This window comes from Lathyrus oleraceus, chromosome 2 (genome assembly GCF_024323335.1).
Source record: "Lathyrus oleraceus cultivar Zhongwan6 chromosome 2, CAAS_Psat_ZW6_1.0, whole genome shotgun sequence".
NCBI lineage: Eukaryota > Viridiplantae > Streptophyta > Magnoliopsida > Fabales > Fabaceae > Lathyrus > Lathyrus oleraceus.
The window spans coordinates 486,174,992-486,200,321 of NC_066580.1; the positions used below are offsets into that span (position 1 = coordinate 486,174,992).

A 25,330-nucleotide genomic window follows, 5' to 3' on the forward strand; every position below is an offset into this window, starting at 1 on the left:
AAGCTACATGTTCTGCCATTCAACGACAAGTCGCTACAACTTCTGTAGCTGTAAAAAATCTTTTGTTTCCTTCTCCATTGACAAACGATCAAGTCATAACAACTGTTCCATTTCTTCCTCTGCTACAAAGTTTTGTCCAACATATGGAAGATCAGGGAGTGTTCCCACCCCATCGACTACTCGGACCTACACTACAATTCCATCTAGGCAAACCTTCTTTCCGACCTCTGTTGTCGCCTATAATGCCTTATCGAGAAGTGTTCCTCGACTTCAGACTCTTACAAGCTAACCTTATCCTGTAAAGAGCCAATGAATTATTGAACAATGTGTATTAAATGGTTCAATAGTATAACTCTCAAACCTTGGTAGAAAGGCTAACTCTGGTTGGATAAAGTCTAGAAAACACCAATTGGAGGAACAATGTAATACAAGAGGTAGCCTCACATAAAATGGTTGTTCCTGAGCCAAAAAGGGACCAATAAGAGGTCCAAAAATCTTTAAGTTGCCAACGACACGGGTGTTATACTCCTTCTCTGAGTTTGAAGGAAAGGGAGGCAAACATACTTCTCCTGAAATTTGTCACCCTAAGAGAATAGAAAGACATAAATAAGATGCTCTCGTCTAGCTCGAAAGAAGAATTCTTTATTTGTCTGAGTCTTGGACATCAGGATCTCGAATTCACTAGAGAAACCTCTGAAGCTCTAGAGCTATGACGGGAATGAAGACCTAGAATAACACGCCGAACACATGGACGATCGACTTGACTATTATCATGCCAAAGGAGATGTGAAGTGCAAGATCTTTGCATTAACCCTAATTGAGTCAACCCTAGCCTGATACAAGTCCCTTCTATATGGAAGGATGGATTCATGGTATCATTTTTGCGAGGCATTTACCACCAATCTCATTTCCAAGAAAAGACAACCAACCACCATGGTCGGCCTTAACATAGTCACCCGTTGGGCATCAAGAAGACCATGTGTGCGTATATTGACTGCTTCACTAAGGTAACAATAGTTGTTAGGAGCTAAAACAAAAGCCTAAAGTGTTAGATCTTTGAGAAGGGCCTCAGATCAGATTGTGCGTTCCGGGAAAATTTAGAGCACAAACAGGTCCACAATTTGAAGGATCTATTAAGTAGGACCCAATCGTATATCAATTATGAATAAAAGCTCATGGTCAAAGGAGGAAGTCGGGTGCCAAGTGATGACAACCGTCATTACGTGATTTTTACAAGAAAATTCGGATGAAAACGTTTAAATAATGAGAGAAATTCATGTTAAAGTGTGAAGAAGTGGGCAAAAATATCTTAAAAGGAAGAAATATGGATTTAGTAAAAATATTGAAGAAAAAAGGAAGAAAATTGAAGCATTAGCCTCTGGTTTTCACACGCGCACGATGCTGACATTATGGGCGCGATGCATACCATTGTGATACGATGGTGTGCTATTTTGTCACGTAGAGTTTGCTATAAATAAGTATTTTAGCTATTTTTTTAGAGGTTTCAAATTGGATAGAGAAAGTGACGGCTTGGAATATTAAAGTGACGATTTTGAGGATTTTTGAAGCTATTAAAGACCTTTATCTTTTTTAATTTTCTTGTTTGTCCATCTAAGCTCATGATATTTGTCATATGCACTATGAGTAGCTAGATTCCTTATATTAGATCTTTCTAGACAAACATGTTTGTCCTTGTTGGATCATATGGTTGTTTATGTTAATTAAACTATTTTATGTTATTATTATTATTTAATTGGCATTGTGTTCATTGCTTTTTATGTATTGATGAATGCCTGAATCGATATCAGATGAGTAGGGATTTATGACAGTTAGTCTATTGATCGAATTTAGGATAATTATTAAACTTTGTAATAAACTATGGATAGATAATTAGAACCCGTGCCTTTTGAATTAACGCACTTAGAATGCCTAGTTTAACTATGAATTGGCCTAAGAAATTAAGGAATTATTGTGTAAATTAGTGAGATGTATACCAAAGAATTGGGTGCAGTGACTTGGTTAATTTGTCGTAATAATTTAACATATTATAAAGTTAATTAATGCACAATTCATCGGCAGGTATGAGTAAGGGAGTCGAAAGAAGATCTAATTACCTTTAGTTATTGAATTTTATTCCAAATATTTTCTCATTTTATTCTCGAAACAAATCAACCTTGAACCCCCCCCCCCCCATTTGTTATTTTCCTCCTTTCGCGCGATAATTACCTTGTTAAAATTTGAAATCCCTGTGGAGACGAATTTAATTTATTAGTTCGACGATACTAGTACACTTGTTAGAATTGTACATCCAGGGAATGAAGGTTCTAGCCGACCATGTGAGAAGGATTTTGGGCGGTCAAAAAAGGAAAATGAGTGCATACTTCGCTCAAGGATTGACTCATACACTCCCTTTAACACTTCGCAAGAAATGATCTTAAATGAGTGTGCCAATAGGAGGTTTAAGGAGGTCGAGATAAGGAACCCATATCCGGTCAGGGAGTTTGCAGATAATGATAAGTTCAAAGATTGTCGTTTCCATAAGAGTCATGACCCTAACCCCAACAATTGCATCCAACTAGACAAGGTAGTTGAAGGACTAATCAAGAACGGGCAACTATCTGAATATACTAAGGACGACAAAAGAAACCGAAAAGACTCCCTAAAGAAGAAACCGTCTTTTTAGAAAGCCATAGAGGTCGTGGTTGGGGGCAAAGGGAAATAGGCGATTATTAGGGAGGACGGAGAACTCAAGGGGAAATGTCAGTATATTGCTTTCACGGGAGGTGCTCTGAGTGTAAGCAACCCCTTAAAGAGCATAATAAAAAGAAAGATTGTTGAACTGGTGGTCGTCAGCAAGAAGGAAAGAAGCACTTCAGTCGTAAATTCAGAAATGTCGATCCTTAAATTATGGGATACCGAAAATGTTGGGGGAATCCCAAACAAGATCATTCTTCTAATAGTAATGACTACAATCTCCAACTGCAACATCTTTATTCAAAGTAAATTTTCTAAAAATTCATTTACATGTCTTCAAACATGCCAACAATAATGCAGTAAAATTCAATGCGTTAATATTTTAACCTTAAATTTCTCATTCAATTTATTTTTAATTGAATATATTCACATATAAAAGACTTCATATTCAATTTACTTTGAATCAAAATCAATTTTCAACATAGAAAATTAGAAACCAAGCAAACAATGACTTAACTATTTCCTCATGCAGGCGTCTAAACCATATACCTCATTCTTAAGTCATGAAAGTCTTGCATCCACGAAAGAGAGGACGAATAAACCACCTCAGGCAACAACTGATGTGGTAAATAATGATCCATCCATTGACAATTACACATAACAGATTGATCAAGTGCAACCTAAGGAATGATTATGGAGATGGTGATGCTGCAACCGACATGCGTTTTGGAGGTGATGATGCTCAGGATTAGTAGTACTAGATATTTGAATTTGTATAGATGAGAAGAAAGGTTCTATTTATGAAATTGACTAGGACTAAGGCACGTTTTAACTGGATTAGACTCCAATTAGTGATAGTAGTATGCATGGTCGGCATTGAGCAAGGGCAAGACGGTCCTTAGCCCAAGGCCTCCAAATTAAGGGGTCTCATTTTGTTTTAAAAAAAGTGAAACATATATTAAATAATCTATTAAAATCAATTATAAAATGGAAAATAAATGTGAGTTTCTCATTGTTCAAGGGTAAGACATTGAATTTTAAACATGGTGGTAGAGGTTGTGGGTTCAATCCTAAATGTTAGTAATGATGTAAACTATTTAAACATGAATAGAAAAATATAAAAAGTAAAATAAAATTAAAAATTTAATGTTTTTCACGTGTCGATGTCGTGTACGATGTTGAAGGTGCGCATACCGCTGAAGCTCTTGCTGGTTTTGTAAACATAAGGAGGTATTTACGTGAACTGTATAGAAGATTCTTGTATGCTTTTTCAAGAATCTTTAGCATAAGATCGTTCTTTCTTTGTTATTTTCATCATTTCATACACTTTTTTAGCAATTATTTGTTTTTACAATGTTGAGTAATGTTATGAATACTTAAGTGTATAATCTAGCTATCCCATGTTGTTTTTCAATTTTATTCGTGACTTATAGATTGCACTATTATAGTATATATTGCTTTGATACTTAGTCATCTACTATGTTTTTCATATCATTTTGAATATTTTTAAATTTCATTTCGTTAGCGTTGATATTTGATTTTTTTTATCATTAGTATAAAATATATTGTTAATGTAAGTACCAACGTGAAGATACTTTCTCTTCTATCTAATGTGGTAGTTTTCTCCCCTGATGACTTTGACATGGTTGTCTTAGATGAAACAAAAGATGTTACAATGAAGTTCTATGCACCATGGTATATATAGATTAACTCGATCTTCTGTAACTTTATGATATGATTTTTTTTAATGTTTCTGAATCTTATTTTCTTGACAAATTTTTTATTGTACTTAGGTGTGGTCATTGCAAGACTCTTACTTATGTAAGAATATTCTCTTGTCTAAAACTTCTACCATAGCTAACTTATAATTTTAATTTGGTAATTTTCACTTATGATTAATTATATCAAGGTTGATCATAATACTGTTTATATTATTTATTTAGATTTGTGAAAAGGTTTTTGCAATATTCATGTTGAAGAAAGAAGTTGTTATAGTTAATGTCGACGCTAAGAAATACAAGAACTTTAGAGAAACGAGTGCAATAATAAATTTTTATTTGACAAATACAAGGTTGTTCTTTTTTTTTTAAAATTATATATTTTTTATTAGGGATCTATTTTTATTATTTATCACGTGTCTCTAAAAAGTCAGGATCGAACTCTCCTAATATGTCATCTTTGATTAAAAAAGAAAAATAAAACTTGCACTTACTCATCAGCATAAAAAAAAAGTATTATGCCATTAACGAACTAGGAGAATTTTTTTTAAATAATCAATTTTTTAAATTTTTTTCCAAAAATACCCATATTTTCAAAAAAATTACATATATGGGCAATTTTTGCCCTAATATGGCCATGGGCGCCACCCTAGATGGCGCCTACCCTTAAATTTAGGGCAAGTCGCCACTAGGAGTGGCGCCTACTCCTATTTCTATTTTTTTTGTTTTTTTGTTTTAATTTTTTTTAATATGCTTTTAGTTATTTTTTTAATTTTTTTAAATCTTTTTTAACTTATTTTAAATTTATTAATTTATATTTATTATAATTTATATTAATACATATATATAAATAATATTATTTACAAGATATATATATATATATATATATATATATTTATTTATATATATATATATATATATATATATATATATATATATTTTAATTTATGACTAAATAATATTATTTACAAATATTTAAAATATATTAATTTATATACATGTAAATAAATAATATTATGTATATATTTGTAAAATACACAAGATATATATATATATATATATATATATATATATATATATATATATATATATATATATATATATATATATATATATATATATATATATATTAATATATTTATATATATATATATATATATATATATATATATATATATAAATTTATATTAATAAACACAATATATTTATATTAAAATAATACACAAGACAAATATTATAAAGTATAATTAAAATGCATTATTAATTTGGGATTTATCACATATTATGCGTCCCTGGTACGATCCGCACGGGGGAGGTCTAACTACTCGTTTAGACGGCTCACGTGGTGGTGGTGCTTCCCTATTCCCACCTCTAGTCCTAACGCGTCCCCTTGCCGTTTGCCGTTGTGGTTGGGTTGAAGTCCCTTCAATGCTGTAGGAAGGCGGGTGCCCTCTGCGCCCTCAAAGCTTTGTCTCGGTGGGACAAACTGACTCCTGTTGGGTGCGCCCTCGAAATGTGGCCTTTGGTAGTTGAGGGTTGAATCGGGTTGGCTAAAGAACAATGTCTGTTGTGGTGAGTAGTAGTCTTGTTGGTAATCCTCTTGTATACCTGTGTCGGGGCTAAGTGGAGGACTAGAAGAGCCCGGGACATCGTCGTGATGGAAGTGTTGGGATTGGTGTTGGTGGGGGATTGAGTTTGTGGTAGGTGTTGGGACTGTTGATGGTGGTGGGAATGTTGAGGTTGGTGTTGGTAATCTTCGTGATATTGGGGTTGAGTTTGTGGTATGTAGTATTGATTTGGTTGGGGGTGGACATGTGTTGTGGTGGTTGTTGTTGGTAATACGGTGGTGGTGGTTGTTGTTGGTAATACGGTGGTGGTGATTGTTGTTGGTAATATGGTGGTGGTTGTTGTTGTTGGTAATATTGTGGTGCTTGTTGTTGTTGGGAATATTGTGGTGGTTGTTGTTGTTGGAAATATGGTTGTTGCATTCGGGGATCGTCCAAATAGAACGGGTCAGACACAATCATTTCTGGATTTGTATTTGCTCTATACCAATCCTATTATTCCCTTGTCGGCTTCATTTCGTTGGGCGCCACCGGAAATTGTAGAACATAGTGGGCACGCTCTTTCCACATTTTACAGAACTCCTTTGCAAATGCCTTCCAATTTTGGGCATACCACTGGTGGCTGACTTTTTTAAGATGCCAAGGTTCCAAAGACATTGGGGGGCCTGGGATTTCTTGATGCATTCCGAATTGCAATTTGACACGGTCACTTTGGTGCATCTCCACAGTGGTGAACCGCATAATAGTCATTTTTGCTGTCCAAACAGCTGCATCTTCGGGGTTGGGTTGATGTTCCAATCCCAAATATGGCCTCTAAATAAACTGCAAAGAAAAAAATAAATATGTTATTTATTGATAATGCTTGATATTAATAAATTAGTTAGAAGATGAATGATTAGTGGTAATACATCTTGTGCTCGGAGACGATCCAAGAGTTGACGATAAAATATTATTTTATTTTTCAGGGTAAGACTGTAATCTAGTCCAGTTGCAATGAACCTAAACAAAAAAAGATAAATAATATTATTTACAAATATTTATAGAATAAATATACAAAATGAAATAACATCATAAATTTACCTAGTTGCGTAGGGGAAGGAGTAGACGTTAGGATTTTCGGGGGCTAACCTCGGCAATCTCCACCACCCCCATGTTTGGATCAAAAAAGCACATCCAGAAAATGTACAGTGGTCATTTTGTGCATTTTTACACAAAGAGCTATATAGGAAAGCCAATACAGCAGAACCCCAACTATACGTGCTTATTCTATCTATGTCCTCGAGCAAACTCAAGTACATAAAGTTTATGTTATTTCCCGTGCCTTCGGGAAATAGCAAGTTCCCAAACAATAACATAATGTAAAACCTTGTTTTTATTACTTTTTCTTGTTCGGACATAATGTTCCCAAACAATAATATTATTTACAAATATTTATAGAATAAATATACAAAATGAAATAATACCCTGGCCCCTTGCTTTTGCAGATCCCTCACCCTCGACCAGATCTACGCCCAACATTTGAACACATAGTTCGTTGGGCTGTTGAACATTTCCAGTCACAGGCTTACCATCTATTCGAAGATCCAAAAGCATGTACACGTCCTCTAGTGTGACGGTACATTCACCAATTGGTAGGTGAAAAGTGTGTGTCTCTGGTCTCCAACGTTCACACAAAGCAAGAATAAATTTCACATCAATTGTGGCATTTACTGTCGCACCTCAAAAAATGATGATAATGCGATCCCTCGCGATGGGACGCGGAAAAATGTTCGAAACAGAGTCGCCACCAAACTTTATTCATTCCAATGAAGGAATAGGAAAATATCGAGAAAACCGTTTAAAAAAAGGAATAATGGTCGTCGCAACCATATTCGGGTTCGGGAGTCGATTACGCAAGGGGAAGGTATTAGCACCCCTTACGTCCGTTGTACTCAACGGGAACCTCTTAGTCTGATTTTGCTATTTGACTGTTAATTGACTGTTACTTGTTTGCTTCGAGTGATTAGAATTGATGATAGATATGGATGAAGACCTCAGGAGGGGGAAATGGGAGGTTTTTTATTAGTGTGCTCGCGAAGATACAGCAATCTCCTGCCTACGTATCCTTATGGTGCAATAAGGAAATCAGAGCATTCGTAGTTCGGGCTACTACGAATATTTGGTGTGTTTTGTTTTGATGAACGACTGTGTAGGTCGGCGTTCTAACGGCTAAACGCTGACTTGTCTACTCTCGGGGGAGGCTCTAGCACTGGTTTGTTGTGCGCATTAGAAAGGATTGACAGTGTTCTTTTGAAGGGTTTTGGTCACGCGGGGGTGACAGGTTGAATTGATGTGTCTGGGTGTTTGGTTTCGATCGCTCGGGGGCGAGAAGTTAGGTTTGAGTTGTTTGAGATGTTTTTTGAAGAACGACGAAAGGTTGAGCAATGTGGTGTACACCAATCGTCCAATTCTTTCGAGGAATAATAAGGCGTACGCCTTCTACTCCCTTTTCGTTCGAATTATTTTGAAAGTTTGTTTGTGGATGCTAAATATGCACGGTAATGAGGCGTACGCCCCCTACTTGCATATTCAAGGAATAATGAGGCGTACGCCACCTATTCCCTTATCCAAGTTTAATTAACGTGTTTTAGTCGGAAGTCGATAATTTGTGCAATATGGCGTACGCCAATTATCCAAATAATCGAGAGATGGTGAGGCGTACGCCTCCCCTCTTTTATCATCCGAGGTTTAAATTGTAAAAGATATGTTTAGATGTTGTATTTGATTTACGAAAATAGTTTGAATTTGAATTGGTAGGTTTGGATTTATTCGATTGTGGTTTTGGATTGATGACGAAGATTCGAGCAATGTGACGTACGCCAATTATTCGAATAATCGAAAGATAGTGAGGCGTACGCCTCCTATCCTCTTTTCATCTGAAATGTGGAATTAAAAGGATTTGGAATTTGTATTGATTTAGAAAATGTGATTTGAAATTGTGTGATTTAAGATTTAATCGGGTGACAAGAACTCGCGCAATATGGCGTACGCCAATTATTCGAGTGCTTGAGAAATAGTGAAGCGTACGCTTCCTATCTCCTTTTCATCCCAAGTTTATAAAAAGAGAAAATTCTTTTGAAATTGAATGGTTTGGAAAAATGATTTGAAGTTGTGAATGAAATGAGTTTATTTAGTGTATTATTTCATCTACTCGATTAATCAATAACCAAGTAGGTTTCATTGTAAGGAAGCCCAAGAGTAAGCTATGTGAGGTTGATGGCGATGCGAAGAGCAATCGACTTACAAGGGTGTTTTAAAGTGGGCTCGATATTTAAATCGAGAATCGCATGATTGTGCTTTTTTGAAATTGGCTTTGAATGGATAATGAATTGAAATGAAATTGAATTAAAAATGATTGTGAAATGGTGATTTGTGAAGTAATTTAGTTTGAAATAACGTGGAGTTTGTGATTGAAAGAAGTTAATCAAAGTTCTTTTAAACAAAATTAATTTATTAAAATTTGATTAAATGGATTAATTGAATTAATTAAAATTTGTTTAGCTAAATCAATTCTAAGGTTGATTAAAGCTAATTAATTTATTTGACAAAATGTAATTTTTGATTAATTTGTTTTGGATGAAGATAGAGCAAATAATAATTTAAATTATCTGAACACTGAGTCCGAATTCCAAATTTCATCACAACGGAATTGAAACCAAATAGAAACCACTCCATGTTATGCACATATTAACAAACAGGCTATAGAATCAAAGCTAAATCTATATACACTATAAAAATTCAGCAAGCAATCAATAATGTAATTTGACTTGTGATGATCAAACCAACCACATAATTGACAAGATGACTATACTGTGAACCAATCCATATCAATTAGAACAAACAATGTTAGGATAATTACTGGAAATAAAGTGACAATTGGTACTAATGATATCGACGTTTTGAATGAGAGAAAATAAATTACAGGAATTTGCCCAACTTGATTAAGAGGCGATTTACTACCCACAATGTTCATGAGCCAGTAATAATATGCTGTGTAAAAACATGAAACCAAGCACTGCTAAACATTGGCAAACCAATACGCATATATTTATGAACATATGTATATATCAGTATAAAATGCAGCCTCTAAACTAAATACAAACAAAACGCCTTTGGATCCCGACCGATAATCGATAAATGCAATTTACAGCACACGTATTGACCCGTCGTATTAAGTCGGCACGAAAGCTCTTACGGGATAACAATCAAACTGGTCCTACAACAATTTATATACAAACGAATTCCAGCATAATGTTTCAAATGAAATGTGACAGAAATAGATTATAGAACAACAAAATACAACTCATGAATCCAAAATGTTATGGACATCCTAACTCAGAATTCATTCAAAAAACAAAAAAAACAAAAAGAAAGCACCATGGCCCCTCTATTGAAAACTTCAAATCCAACTATATCTACAATAGATCCAAAGCAGAAAAAAGTAACTGCAAGCAGTCTTTGCTCAGTAACTATAACATTCATCTCATTCATGCAGCAATCAAAACAATATATGAAGGATTTAAAAATTACTTAACAGAATGGGTACCACAAGCATCGAAAAAAAATCATCACCTAAATTCCAAAAAAAACAAACTGCATTCATGTTTTTCTCATTATTTCTGCAGAGTTTCAAAGATAAGAAATAAAATGCTAATCGACAATAACTCAAATGGCGTTCAGAAAATCCAGCACAGAAAAAATTTAATTGAACCGAAACTATAAAACAGTTACCCACGAGAACTTGAAGGCTGGAAATTATTGAAACAAACTTGATGTCAGCTCTAACACCGGTGCATCGGAAAGTCGTCGTAATCACTATATTGGTTGTAGCAGAATCACAATGTAACCGCAGCAACAACTTGAAATCATCATCTGCTTGACATACCTATGGCTCTAAAGCTTCAAAGAGTCACCGACGGCTTCGGTACGGTGATGATATGAGGGTTTCTTGTAGTGATTGAAGAACTTAGTGGAGGCGGAGGGTTTTTGTGAGATGAAGAGATGGAATCGGCGGTGGACGGTGGATTCGCCGGTAGATTCGCGGCGGCTGAGGGTTTGAAGCGGTTTGAAGATGATTGACGGTGAGATTTGGTGGTCGATGGTGTTGACGGTGACTATCGGCGATTGTTTTTGAGGTGGTGGAAGGAATTTTGGGTTGTGATTTCGGTGAAGAAATTTGATGGTGGTGAAGGAGATGTGAGTGAGCGAAAGGGTGATGTGTGTGGTTTTTCCGTGGAGGCGAGAGAGGGAGTGAATAGTAAGTGTTATTTATGAGTGAGAGGGAGAGGGAATGGAGCGTGAGTGAGAGAGTGAATAGCAGTGAGAGAGGATAGGAGGGATTTTATTTTTTCTTTTTTTTGTCGTTTATCTGAGGAGGGAGAGGTGAGTGGAAATTTTAGTGGGTGAGTGATAGTGGTAGGTGAGTGGAGAGACAGTGGAGAGTGAAATGAGGGAGACGTTAGGGAAAACGTGAGAGAGAGGTACAAAGAGATTTTTTTGTTTTTTATGGAAGAGAGAAGAGAGATCATGGAATCCAATGCTAACACATTTTTTAATTACACTAATAATTCAATTATATACAAAACATTAATAAAGAACTAATTAACATAATGTTTAAAAAATCTAACTAATATTTTAAATAAACTAACTAATAAAAAAACAACTAATATTTAATTAAATAACTAAAATTTAAAAACTAATTAATATTTAAACTAACTAATATTTAAAAAATCTAACTAATATTTAAAAAAACTAACTAATTTTTAATATCATTCTAAAAAATATTTGACCAATTAAAAAAAAATAAAAATCGAGTATAAATTTTATTCGAAAAAAATTAAACCAGTCACACTAAAATTGTCAGCACAAAACACATTATTAAAAATACAGTCTTTCCTCAAATTTTAACGATTCAACCGATTTTTCTGTATTCTCAAATAAATCCATCCCGACTGACATTTTAGGTGCTACTCATGATGCAATGTATGTAATGGTATGTATATGATGCAAAAATAAAAATGAAATCGATTCTGCGAAAATTTAAATATGCCCGGACAAAATTGGGGTACGACAGCTGCCCCTATTTAATTATCTTGAACTAGAAAGTAAGAATGACAATGGTCATCATACATTCGCGGTGGAAGGTAATTAAATACGAAAGGATCCAAATTTTGTCCTTTGGAATGCAATGGAGAGATGCAGATGAAGATGCAATGGATTCTAACAGCACCAAGGTAATAGGGTAGAATGCCAAATCAGTGCCAACCCCCGAGCCAACATTCAAATCTTTTCCAGGTCATTATTGTTGTAAAGACAAATGTGGGACTGGTTTTCTGACACCAAAAGGATGACAGTGGATTTAACTGCTATCACCAAAAGGATGATAGTAATTCACCATGATTGTCAGGATTATCATCACCAAAAGGATGATGGACAAACCGAGCTTCAAAAGTAATCGTCACCAAAAGGATAATGGTTACAGTGGCTACAACAAAGATCGCCATCACCAAAAGGATGATGGTAAGATCAACAGCAAATCTCGCTATCACCAAAAGGATGAAAGTTAGACACAATTCAAAGATTTTCATCACCAAAAGGATGGTGTCCGTCACCAAAAGGATGATGGTTATTCTGGTAAAGTTTCCCATTATCAAGAGTATAATATCAAGGCTATCACCAAAAAGGATGATACTTGACTCATCAACTTCAAAGATCACCGTCACCAAAAGGATGAAGGTAAGATCCAACAACAAAACTTGTTATCACCAAAAGGATGATAATAAGTCAACAATCACCGTCACCAAAAGGATGAAGGTATAATTAGAAACAAAACTTGTTACCACCAAAAGGATGATAATACGCACACAACGCCACTGATCACCATCACCAAAAGGATGAAGGTAAGATCAAGACAAAACTTGTTATCACCGAAAGGATGATAATACGCACACAACGCCATTGATCACCATCACTAAAAGGATGAAGGTAAGATCAAGACAAAACTTGTTATCACCAAAAGGATGATAATAAGCCAACAATCACCATCACCAAAAGGATGAAGGTATTGTCAAACGACAAACTCGTTACCACCAAAAGGATGATAATAAGTTGAAACAGACTCAATGATCGCCATCACCAAAAGGATGAGGGTAAGATCAAAACAAAGCTCGTTATCACCAAAAGGATGATAATGAGCCCATAACTCAAATGGTCACCGTCACCAAAAGGATGAAGGTATTTGTCAAACGACAAAACTTGTTATCACCGAAAGGATGATAATACGCACACAACGCCATTGATCACCATCACCAAAAGGATGAAGGTAGGATCAAGACACAAACTTGTTATCACCAAAAGGATGATAAGAAGTCAACAATCACCATCACCAAAAGGATGAAGGTATTGTTAAAAGACACAACTTGTTACCACCAAAAGGATGATAAGAAGCACACACGCAATTGATCACCATCACCAAAAGGATGAAGGTAGGATCAAGACAAAAACTTGTTATCACCAAAAGGATGATAATAAGTCAACAGTCACCATCACCAAAAGGATGAGGGTACTACAAACAACATGACTCGTTATCACCAAAAGGATGATAATGAATCAACAATCACCATCACCAAAAGGATGAAGGTGAGATCATAACTTCGAAACTTTTTACCACCAAAAGGATGATAATAAGTTATAATAACTTCGAATGTTGCTGACACCAAAAGGATGACAGTGGGGTTGGACTTTCCAAATGTCAAGGATTTACCATTACCAAAAGGATAACGGTTACCGTAAATAGGACGATGATCAATATTATTCCTTAATGGACTTTCACCAAAAGGATGATAGTGAGAAAAATATTGGAAGAATAAGGCTACTATCAAAGTTCAGTAAACCTGATTTGCTGGGTAGTGTTGGAACATTGTTGGCTAAGATTTGCTCAGGGTATCGACAACAAAAGGTTGCAAAACCAATATTCTCTAGAGAGATGTAATTTCTGTCAACAAAAGGTTACAGGAAACGACTCATTGAGGGACTCTCAACGTGAAACGAGGTAGGTGTTTAAAGAAACAATGTTTGACTTAGCTGAGGATAACATCTTATCAACAAAATGTTGAAGGATGTAACTCAATGGGGAACGCCCGATAACAGGGTAGGAACTCTCTTAGAAAAAGTGACAATGACTCGATTGAGGATTGGCATGGATGCCTACGACTAAACCTTGGACTTGATTTGTGTTATGTACATGAATGATATGTATGCGTTATGTAATGAGGTGATGCATGTGATGCATGTTTCAATACGAAGGATGATTGGTTTGATAGGGATTGGCCCCCCTTTTAAAGGCGATGTATTTCTGGAAACCAATGTTGGTTGTATTTGTTTTTGTGTGGGTGCCACCAAGGTGGGCTTTAACTTTTCCGGTAATTGTCAATGTGGATTGTATTTTTGATTGGTGAAAGGATCTGACTTCCCGACACTCGGTAGTTGATGAGGTGATGAACACGCAATAGGTGCGGATACTCTTGGTGCCCCCAAGTTTGATCTCTTGCTGATATGTTGTGTATTTGTCCTTGAGAAGATCTCGACTTCTTCTTCTGAGATGTATGGCCAGCCTGTAACTGAGCATACCGATGTGATCAACGCATGTTGGTTGTGCTTTTGATGTGTCCCAAGGGTTCTTGTCAAGATGTGACATTGTACCGGTATGAACTTTTGACATTTTGGTTGTGAATTCAAGCAGTCACTAATGTCTGACGAACTTTGCTTTATTGTCTTGAAAATATGAAGGGAATTTTCCCCTTGCAACTCGTCTTGCCCCTGATTGTAGGGTGTTTAAAGGAATTCTCCTTGAAAGGAAACCTTAGGAGTGATTATCCCATGACATGGTCTGAGTTTGTTTTCTGATGTCCAAATCTGGCTATGGTCTGCCCCTGATTAGCCTTTGAGGACTTGCCCCAGCTGTACTGAGTACTAAAGTATTTTTCCTCCCTGATCAACTGATGCTTGGAGATTTGTCTCATGTTGACTACTTCTTAGGTCAATATGATCAAAAGATGCCATGCCCCTGATTCACATGATGGTCTTGATTCGTGTCAGCACCAACGACCAAGTACCTCTTGAATTGCCCCTTGTTGGAATTTTCTCGATGTCAAGTACTGACTAACAATTAAGAACTGTTATCCAAGAAATGGTGATGTTAATGCAATAGTTATGCAAGTTTTGAAAAACAATCATTCATTTGGAGTGTTGTGGTAGTGTGTGGCGAGTGGATCATGAGTCCAGTCGCGGTGCTGATTTAGCTAGCGTGTGAGTGATATAGTGAGAAGAGAATATCAGCAGATCTTTAGGAGTCAGTTTACTCAACCTTGCTATAGTATGCTTTCAGAATGAACCCTACTTCAATTGGGTCTTTTGAGGGTTGTAACGTGGCTTGGTTCATGGTTATTGAAACAAAAGGATATAAGGCTCAAAGTTTATTTTAACCCACCCCTTCTTCATGATGATCTCCAATCCTACGTTCAGTTAACTCACACACATTCGTCTTTTGCAGGTGTAAGGATAAAGATGGTGATTCAAGGTCTCTTGGAATGGCAGCCACCTTATTTCGTTTTTTTTTTTTTGGGATGTCAGTGACCCTTTGATTTTGTTATGGTGGTCACTGAATCTTGTTTTGTTTTATTGGAGACTTTCATTGTCTCTTTTGATTCTTGTTTTGATCCCTAACTTTTGCATGGACCGCTTTGTTTGAAGCTTTGATCCATCGGGATTTCCCCTGTTTTTGCCTAAGTCTCTTTTCAGGGTGTTGGACTTAGCGGGCTCTTTCTTTGACTTTTGTTTTTGAAATCGTGACTGCCAAGTCATTGGTCATTGAAGATCAACCGACATACAATTTGGATTTGTATGGTTCCTTCGACACTTCAGGATGTGTGCGAAGAATGTCATGTGGTTGATCCTTGTATGGGATATTTCATCTTTGTAATTCGAAAGTGTAGTCAAGTCAACTGAACACTACCCTGCCCCAGGTTAAGCATAAGGGTTTGTAGATCCGAAAGAAACTCCTACTTCTAGGCTCGAAGTGGTTGACTAGGGATTAACTCCTTATCTCTCCGGTGTTTGGGGATTTGAAACAATGCCTGTACATCATCAACAAGGTTCTATCCGAAAGCATACAATCAGTAGTTATGAGTATCTTGTTTTCGTCATCCTCCCTCCAACATTTACTAACAATAGTGTGATAAAGGAAGTGAAGTGGAGAAGTATGTGTTTGTGATTTGCAAATGTGATAATATGAGTGAATATGAAAGATCGATTCAAAGCATGCATAATCATCCCATTAATAAGACCAAATATAAATAACAATGTTTAAAGCATACAGTACTTAAACAATCAAGAACAAATTACAAGAATGCAAAAATAGTAAAACTTGGCATAATGATCGCCTTCATTCAAATGAATAGGCCTTCATCTCTTGATTCTTCGTCAGAATTTGCTCTATTGATCAGGTTGGTGAGGAACATTATCTTCGAGCTTCACTCGACTCTGCATGCGCTGGCATGGGATTTGTTGCGACATTTGGCCTCACTGGAGTGAATGTAAGTGCCTTACCATCAATTAGGTCCTGGACCTTGTGCTTGAAAGCCTTACAGTTCTCTATTGTGTGCCCTGGGACACCCATGTGATACTCACAGTGAGCATTGGCATCGTAGCCTGGAGGATATGGCGGAGTTGCAGGTGTTATCTCCTTCAGAACAACCGATCCATCCTTTAGCAGGTAGGGGAGGATCTTGCTATACGATACTGGCAAAGGATCAAAATGTCTTTCTGGTCTCCTTGCTCTCTGTTGGTTAGGTTGACATTGTGGAGCACGTTGCTGTTGATTTTGTTGCGGCTGCTGGTAAGCCGGCTGTTGATAAGGCTGCTGATATGGTTGCTGATAGGGTGGCTGATATGGTGTCGGGATGACCGCGGCAACCTGATCATAAGGCATAGGAGCATACGGGCGTGCCCTATATCCTCCTCCTCCCATTACAGCATTGGTTTGCCCTTCTGGCTTCTTTGGGAGATTGGGATATGGTTTCTTCATCCCACTTGAAGCATTGGCAGCACAAGGTAGCTTTCCTTTCTTGATTTGGCTCTCGATTCGTTCTCCCACGGCGACGACCTCAGCAAAAGTTGGGAAACTGGATCCTACCATTTTCTCCATGTATTGGGTGTGCAGAGTTCCCATAAACATGTCAATCAGTTCTTTGTCAAGGAGAGGAGGTTGGACACGAGCTGCAAGCTCTCTCCACCGCTGTGCGTATTCCTTGAATGACTCATTGTTGCGTTGAGTCATGTCTTGTAGCTGTGTGCGATTGGGCGCTAGATCAGTGTTGTACTGATAATGCCTGAGGAAAGCTTCAGCAAGGTCTCTCCATGACTGGACCTGACCTCTCTCCAGTTGCATGTACCACTCCAAGGATGCCCCACTGAGACTATCTTGGAAGTAATGAATCAGGAGTTGATCATTACTGATGTGGGCAGCCATTTTGCGGCAATAAGCTCTAAGGTGAGTCCTCGGGCAGCTGATCCCTTTGTATTTGTCAAAGTCCGGGACTTTGAATTTTTGGGGAACCACGAGTCTTGGTACCAAGCACATATCAACAGCGTCCAAACCGGGAGTAGTGTGAACCTCCAAGGACTTAAACTTTTCCTCCAAAGCATGGAGTCTATCAACAGCTGGGTCTGGGAGACCTCCAACAGCAGGTTTGGCAGGTTGTGGCATGAAGAAGGCGTCATATGGATCTTCATCACCTATCACGGATCCATGGCGAGCAGATGTAGCAGAATGCTCGTGGGGGTTCATGTTGACCATGGGAACAGGAATAGGGATCGGTCCTCCTCCAAGCTGATTAGGGTTACCATCAAGGTCAATCACTCCAGGGATACTAAGTGATGGGGATCCAAACTGAGCAACAGCTTTCCTGGCTTCGGCGTTAGTCTCAGCATCTTTCTCCTTCTGGGCCAAGAGTAACATGGTCTCAAGCAGACAATCCATCTTTGCCTGCATGGAGTCAATGTCCGTTCTCATCGAAACCTGGTTAGCTTCAAGCTGTTCAAGTGTCATCTTGTAGTTGCGGCGTGTCTCGTACCGGTGTCGAGTAGTCAGCGTTTACTGGACAAAGGGTAGAACATGGTGTGAGATTTTGTCTCTGGAAGATGAAATGCAATGCATGTTTATGATATGCAAATGCATGAAGTTCTGCCATGTTTTTTCACATAGGAATACAGACTTAAAATTATTCACACGTCGGGTACGTCAGGATAACAGAAAGAAGTACGGGTTTCTCTGATTACAAGAAATTTCTCAAAGGTAGGTTCTAAAGTTATGTTTTCAAGGAAAGAACTTAGACTCACGGATCAAGTTCAAAACTTCCTCGCAATGGTGGGCTAGCCACATCGTGATGGGAGTTCTGAAATGATCTAATCTAAGTGGGATTCTCGTATTGTACGAACAGGGTGTAGACCCTTCGGTTCAATACTACACAATCACCAATCATGAAAACAAAACTTGGGTTTAAAGCGAGGTCCCTAGAGTCACGGATCATGTTTAGAACCTCCACCGCAATGATGGGCTAGCCATATTGTGATGGAAACTCCAAACAGATCTACTCCAGGTGGAGTCTTCGTATTGTCCCAATGAGGTGTACACCCCCCGGTTCAATACTACACAACTCCGGGTTCTAAGTTTTTCTCGAAGCTCGAGTATGAAGCTTATCTCACAACATATACCAACTCCCATATCAAAGTATCAAGAAAAATTTCATACAATACAAGCAATAAGAATAAAATATGGAGAAATAAACATGGAAGAAAAGAATATCTTCCAACAATCATAGCAAAATCAGACTAAGTTAGGCTAGACTCTCTCTTGCTTGGAGCAGGGTCCCCAGCAGAGTCGCCAGTCTGTCGCACCTCAAAAAATGATGATAATGCGATCCCTCGCGATGGGACGCGGAAAAATGTTCGAAACAGAGTCGCCACCGAACTTTATTCATTCCAATGAAGGAATAGGAAAATATCGAGAAAACCGTTTAAAAAAAGGAATAATGGTCGTCGCAACCATATTCGGGTTCGGGAGTCGATTACGCAAGGGGAAGGTATTAGCACCCCTTACGTCCGTTGTACTCAACGGGAACCTCTTAGTCTGATTTTGCTATTTGACTGTTAATTGACTGTTACTTGTTTGCTTCGAGTGATTAGAATTGATGATAGATATGGATGAAGACCTCAGGAGGGGGAAATGGGAGGTTTTTTATTAGTGTGCTTGCGAAGATACAGCAATCTCCTGCCTACGTATCTTTATGGTGCAATAAGGAAATCAGAGCATTCGTAGTTCGGGCTACTACGAATATTTGGTGTGTTTTGTTTTGATGAACGACTGTGTAGGTCGGCGTTCTAACGGCTAAACGCTGGCTTGTCTACTCTCGGGGGAGGCTCTAGCACTGGTTTGTTGTGCGCATTAGAAAGGATTGACAGTGTTCTTTTGAAGGGTTTTGGTCACGCGGGGGTGACAGGTTGAATTGATGTGTCTGGGTGTTTGGTTTCGATCGCTCGGGGGCGAGAAGTTAGGTTTGAGTTGTTTGAGATGTTTTTTGAAGAACGACGAAAGGTTGAGCAATGTGGTGTACACCAATCGTCCAATTCTTTCGAGGAATAATAAGGCGTACGCCTTCTACTCCCTTTTCGTTCGAACTATTTTGAAAGTTTGTTTGTGGATGCTAAATATGCACGGTAATGAGGCGTACGCCCCCTACTTGCTTATTCAAGGAATAATGAGGCGTACGCCACCTATTCCCTTATCCAAGTTTAATTAACGTGTTTTAGTCGGAAGTCGATAATTTGTGCAATATGGCGTACGCCAATTATCCAAATAATCGAGAGATGGTGAGGCGTACGCCTCCCCTCTTTTATCATCCGAGGTTTAAATTGTAAAAGATATGTTTAGATGTTGTATTTGATTTACGAAAATAGTTTGAATTTGAATTGGTAGGTTTGGATTTATTCGATTGTGGTTTTGGATTGATGACGAAGATTCGAGCAATGTGGCGTACGCCAATTATTCGAATAATCGAAAGATAGTGAGGCGTACGCCTCCTATCCTCTTTTCATCTGAAATGTGGAATTAAAAGGATTTGGAATTTGTATTGATTTAGAAAATGTGATTTGAAATTGTGTGATTTAAGATTTAATCGGGTGACAAGAACTCGCGCAATATGGCGTACGCCAATTATTCGAGTGCTTGAGAAATAGTGAAGCGTACGCTTCCTATCTCCTTTTCATCCCAAGTTTATAAAAAGAGAAAATTCTTTTGAAATTGAATGGTTTGGAAAAATGATTTGAAGTTGTGAATGAAATGAGTTTATTTAGTGTATTATTTCATCTACTCGATTAATCAATAACCAAGTAGGTTTCATTGTAAGGAAGCCCAAGAGTAAGCTATGTGAGGTTGATGGCGATGCGAAGAGCAATCGACTTACAAGGGTGTTTTAAAGTGGGCTCGATATTTAAATCGAGAATCGCATGATTGTGCTTTTTTGAAATTGGCTTTGAATGGATAATGAATTGAAATGAAATTGAATTAAAAATGATTGTGAAATGGTGATTTGTGAAGTAATTTAGTTTGAAATAACGTGGAGTTTGTGATTGAAAGAAGTTAATCAAAGTTCTTTTAAACAAAATTAATTTATTAAAATTTGATTAAATGGATTAATTGAATTAATTAAAATTTGTTTAGCTAAATCAATTCTAAGGTTGATTAAAGCTAATTAATTTATTTGACAAAATGTAATTTTTGATTAATTTGTTTTGGATGAAGATAGAGCAAATAATAATTTAAATTATCTGAACACTGAGTCCGAATTCCAAATTTCATCACAACGGAATTGAAACCAAATAGAAACCACTCCATGTTATGCACATATTAACAAACAGGCTATAGAATCAAAGCTAAATCTATATACACTATAAAAATTCAGCAAGCAATCAATAATGTAATTTGACTTGTGATGATCAAACCAACCACATAATTGACAAGATGACTATACTGTGAACCAATCCATATCAATTAGAACAAACAATGTTAGGATAATTACTGGAAATAAAGTGACAATTGGTACTAATGATATCGACGTTTTGAATGAGAGAAAATAAATTACAGGAATTTGCCCAACTTGATTAAGAGGCGATTTACTACCCACAATGCTCATGAGCCAGTAATAATATGCTGTGTAAAAACATGAAACCAAGCACTGCTAAACATTGGCAAACCAATACGCATATATTTATGAACATATGTATATATCAGTATAAAATGCAGCCTCTAAACTAAATACAAACAAAACGCCTTTGGATCCCGACCGATAATCGATAAATGCAATTTACAGCACACGTATTGACCCGTCGTATTAAGTCGGCACGAAAGCTCTTACGGGATAACAATCAAACTGGTCCTACAACAATTTATATACAAACGAATTCCAGCATAATGTTTCAAATGAAATGTGACAGAAATAGATTATAGAACAACAAAATACAACTCATGAATCCAAAATGTTATGGACATCCTAACTCAGAATTCATTCAAAAAACAAAAAAAACAAAAAAAAGCACCATGGCCCCTCTATTGAAAACTTCAAATCCAACTATATCTACAATAGATCCAAAGCAGAAAAAAGTAACTGCAAGCAGTCTTTGCTCAGTAACTATAACATTCATCTCATTCATGCAGCAATCAAAACAATATATGAAGGATTTAAAAATTACTTAACAGAATGGGTACCACAAGCATCGAAAAAAAATCATCACCTAAATTCCAAAAAAAACAAACTGCATTCATGTTTTTCTCATTATTTCTGCAGAGTTTCAAAGATAAGAAATAAAATGCTAATCGACAATAACTCAAATGGCGTTCAGAAAATCCAGCACAGAAAAAATTTAATTGAACCGAAACTATAAAACAGTTACCCACGAGAACTTGAAGGCTGGAAATTATTGAAACAAACTTGATGTCAGCTCTAACACCGGTGCATCGGAAAGTCGTCGTAATCACTATATTGGTTGTAGCAGAATCACAATGTAACCGCAGCAACAACTTGAAATCATCATCTGCTTGACATACCTATGGCTCTAAAGCTTCAAAGAGTCACCGACGGCTTCGGTACGGTGATGATATGAGGGTTTCTTGTAGTGATTGAAGAACTTAGTGGAGGCGGAGGGTTTTTGTGAGATGAAGAGATGGAATCGGCGGTGGACGGTGGATTCGCCGGTAGATTCGCGGCGGCTGAGGGTTTGAAGCGGTTTGAAGATGATTGACGGTGAGATTTGGTGGTCAATGGTGTTGACGGTGACTATCGGCGATTGTTTTTGAGGTGGTGGAAGGAATTTTGGGTTGTGATTTCGGTGAAGAAATTTGATGGTGGTGAAGGAGATGTGAGTGAGCGAAAGGGTGATGTGTGTGGTTTTTCCGTGGAGGCGAGAGAGGGAGTGAATAGTAAGTGTTATTTATGAGTGAGAGGGAGAGGGAATGGAGCGTGAGTGAGAGAGTGAATAGCAGTGAGAGAGGATAGGAGGGATTTTATTTTTTCTTTTTTTTGTCGTTTATCTGAGGAGGGAGAGGTGAGTGGAAATTTTAGTGGGTGAGTGATAGTGGTAGGTGAGTGGAGAGACAGTGGAGAGTGAAATGAGGGAGACGTTAGGGAAAACGTGAGAGAGAGGTACAAAGAGATTTTTTTGTTTTTTATGGAAGAGAGAAGAGAGATCATGGAATCCAATGCTAACACATTTTTTTAATTACACTAATAATTCAATTATATACAAAACATTAATAAAGAACTAATTAACATAATGTTTAAAAAATCTAACTAATATTTTAAATAAACTAACTAATAAAAAAACAACTAATATTTAATTAAATAACTAAAATTTAAAAACTAATTAATATTTAAACTAACTAATATTTAAAAAATCTAACTAATATTTAAAAAAACTAACTAATTTTTAATATCATTCTAAAAAATATTTGACCAATTAAAAAAAAATAAAAATCGAGTATAAATTTTATTCGAAAAAAATTAAACCAGTCACACTAAAATTGTCAGCACAAAACACATTATTAAAAATACAGTCTTTCCTCAAATTTTAACGATTCAACCGATTTTTCTGTATTCTCAAATAAATCCATCCCGACTGACATTTTAGGTGCTACTCATGATGCAATGTATGTAATGGTATGTATATGATGCAAAAATAAAAATGAAATCGATTCTGCGAAAATTTAAATATGCCCGGACAAAATTGGGGTACGACATTTACCACATGCATAACATGACCGAATCCCGCACTGTCATACGGTGAACTGGACTTTTTTGTGGTTTTAATCGCAATGTCGCGGTTAGCAAGAGTCGCCACCGACTTTTCTTTTATCCAATAAGGAAAGGCGGAAAAGAACAGGAAAGACCTTAATTTAGATTTTGGGTTCGGGAGGTACATTATACAAAGGGAAGGTGTTAGCACCCTTTGTATCCATGGTTATCCATGGGCTCTTAATTGCTCGATCACTTATATTATTTTTGTCTAAAAAAAAAAGTGTTTGTGAATTGTTTGGAAAATTGTTTTTGGAAAGAGAATTTAACTTTGTAATGATTCTTGTATGAATGTATACAAAGTGATTATCTCGTTTAGTTTTGAAAATTGTTTAGAAAAATATAACTCGGTAATGATTCTAGTATGAATGTATACCAAGTGGTGATTTTCTGAAGGTATTTTGAAAGGTGTGAGGTGTGAAAAAATGTTTTAGGTTGTGAGCCAGCAATTAAGAGTTATACCGACCCAAGGTCTTTATGAGTATTTCCTATCCTTATGAGGGTAAAACTGTCCTTATTATTGAGAAATAAGTAGTTTTATCCTTTGGATGTAAAAGGGTCATCGTAGGGTCATCGATTGGTCATTGAAGGCAACAGTTATGAGGATACCTTAGCATTCGAAGGGACTATCATCATTTAACCGTAGGCAACATCGGAGGGTCATCGAGGGACAAAGTTGTATATTCGAAGGCAACATCCGAGGGACTATAATTTATTTTATGATGATTTAACCGAAGGGTCTTTGCTAAGGGTATCCCCACGTTCGCGGGACATGACCGTAATATCGTAATCGTAAGGCAACAAAGAGAGGTCCAAGATCACTTATTCAGAGGCAAAGTTTTACAATTAATTATATAATTAGGATGAAACTCCACATTAAAATTATTAAAAATAATATATTAAAAAATTAATACATTAGAAATTAATACATTAAAAATTAATTTAGGGTGAAACTCCACAAGGGTATCCCACAAATAAAGTGGAATACCTAGCCAATAACCTTTTCCTGGGATATGTGAACCTTTACGAAACTCAAAAAAAGAAACATGTCAGAACACCAAATCAGGGTGCAATCGAAGATTACACCGGAGAAATATCACAACAATAAATAGGATAGGATGAATAATGCATGGCTATGATAAAACATAAAAAAAAAACAGAATAGGCCACGGATTTTGAATTTGAAAACAGCCCCACGTTAGGAACTTTGAATTTTATGGCATTTTATCACAAGAATAACATGGTCAAACATTCAGGGTATTCAAGCATATTTAAATTCCCATACGAAAGCAAATTATATATCAACATTTAATCATGATGCATTATATATGTAGATATGGCCAATTGAAAGTATAAACAATAGAGATACGCAAACCTGTTTGCCAATTCAAGGTTGAAGGGATTGACCACTTGTAGTATCGGAATAAGTTAGGCAGCGGGAATTGGACGGCGATGGCTTCGGTGCAGATGGGCTGCCTTCAGGGTTTCTTTTCTCTGAATTCTCCGGGTAGGCAGGGTTCCTATGCCAAAGTTTCTATCCGTCCTTCTCTGTTCTCTCTCTTTCTTTTTCCTCAAGGTTTTGTTCCAAGGAAACCTCAGAGTGTTTTGCTTCTCTTCCTTCTTTCTCCAGTGAATCTCCCAGTGTAAACTCCAAGTCTAACTCCCCTACTGAAACTTCAGTATTTATAGAATAATTTCGTGGGTAATGGGCTTGGAATGAGGGAGACCCAAGTCCAAAATAATTTGTTATATTTTATTTATTTATTTATTTTAATTATTTAATTAATTAATTAATTAATTAATTAATTAATTAATTAATTAATAAAATTTTTTTTTCTTTTTTTTTCGTTTTTTTTTTTTTCATTTTTTTTTTTTTTTTTTTTTTTTTTTTTTTTTTTTTTTTTTTTTTTTA

At 36.6% G+C, this 25,330-nt stretch overlaps 1 long non-coding RNA gene across 3 annotated transcripts; it reads right to left on the reverse strand.

The window, feature by feature from the left end:
- Positions 1–9,640: 9,640 nt before the first annotated feature.
- Positions 9,641–22,803, reverse strand: LOC127120778 (uncharacterized). Of its 3 annotated transcripts, none has more exons than XR_007803251.1 (2): positions 22,022–22,803; positions 9,641–10,232 (listed from the first exon to the last, which is right to left on the reverse strand). It is a non-coding gene; the product is annotated as an uncharacterized LOC127120778 (long non-coding RNA). The 3 variants fall into 3 exon arrangements; XR_007803252.1 differs by lacking the exon at positions 22,022–22,803 and adding an exon at positions 10,748–11,513; XR_007803250.1 differs by lacking the exon at positions 9,641–10,232 and adding an exon at positions 20,896–21,507.
- Between the last annotated feature and the right edge of the window lie 2,527 nt (positions 22,804–25,330).